This window comes from Phyllostomus discolor, chromosome 5 (assembly GCF_004126475.2).
Source record: "Phyllostomus discolor isolate MPI-MPIP mPhyDis1 chromosome 5, mPhyDis1.pri.v3, whole genome shotgun sequence".
NCBI lineage: Eukaryota > Metazoa > Chordata > Mammalia > Chiroptera > Phyllostomidae > Phyllostomus > Phyllostomus discolor.
This window is the reverse complement of record NC_040907.2, coordinates 69,505,671-69,506,500: the sequence shown is the minus strand read 5'-3', so window position 1 is coordinate 69,506,500 and position 830 is coordinate 69,505,671.

Genomic DNA, 830 nt, shown 5'->3' with positions numbered 1-830 from the left:
AGATATCACTCTGCTTGGAACATACCCCTTTTCTTTCAAAACAGAAGACACATACACACTTCATTTCCTTCAGGAAGCCTTTCTGTTCCCCCTATTCCTCCCAAGGCAGGACTCTCCACTCTCTTTTGCATCCTTCTATAGCTGACTTATATTGGCCTCCTGGCATTTAGGACAACTTCCACCATGTTTAAACTCTGTCAACTCTCTTAGGAGGGTTAATGTCCCATTCTCAAGCATCTGGCACAGAATGTACATTCAGTAATGTTTATGGACTGAGTGATTGAACAAAATGAGAGAAGGAAGAAGTGAAAAAATATGACTACTATATGGTAACTATAGCCAGAAATAGCTGTCATCTTTGTGTTGTTCGTTTGTCAGACTCTTGCTTCACATTTTGTAAAGAGCTTTTACATAGCAGGTCTTATTTACTTACCCCAGCACCATTTTCTAGGCAAGGTTTCACCCCTTTAATAAAGAAGGAAGTTGGTGATCAGAAAGGTTAAGTGCCTTGTTCAAGAACATTGAAAAGTGGCAAAAATAAGACTAAAACTCCCTCTTTTAGCATTCTTTTGTCTACATATTTACTTGCCTTCATGCTGACTGCTTAGGTACAACCCACATCTAACCCCCATGGGAGAGCCAGCTTGGCTAAGTCTCTTCCAAACTGTTGATCTGTAAAGTTGTGGTGAAACGCATAGCTCTCACAAGTTTTATTATGATACCAAAATGATCTTGCGAACCCTTTATTTCCCTAGAACAATTAATAATTGCATAGACTATCATTTTAACCTGTTGTTCTGTTAAACCAGTTTTCATTTACCTTATTTGTT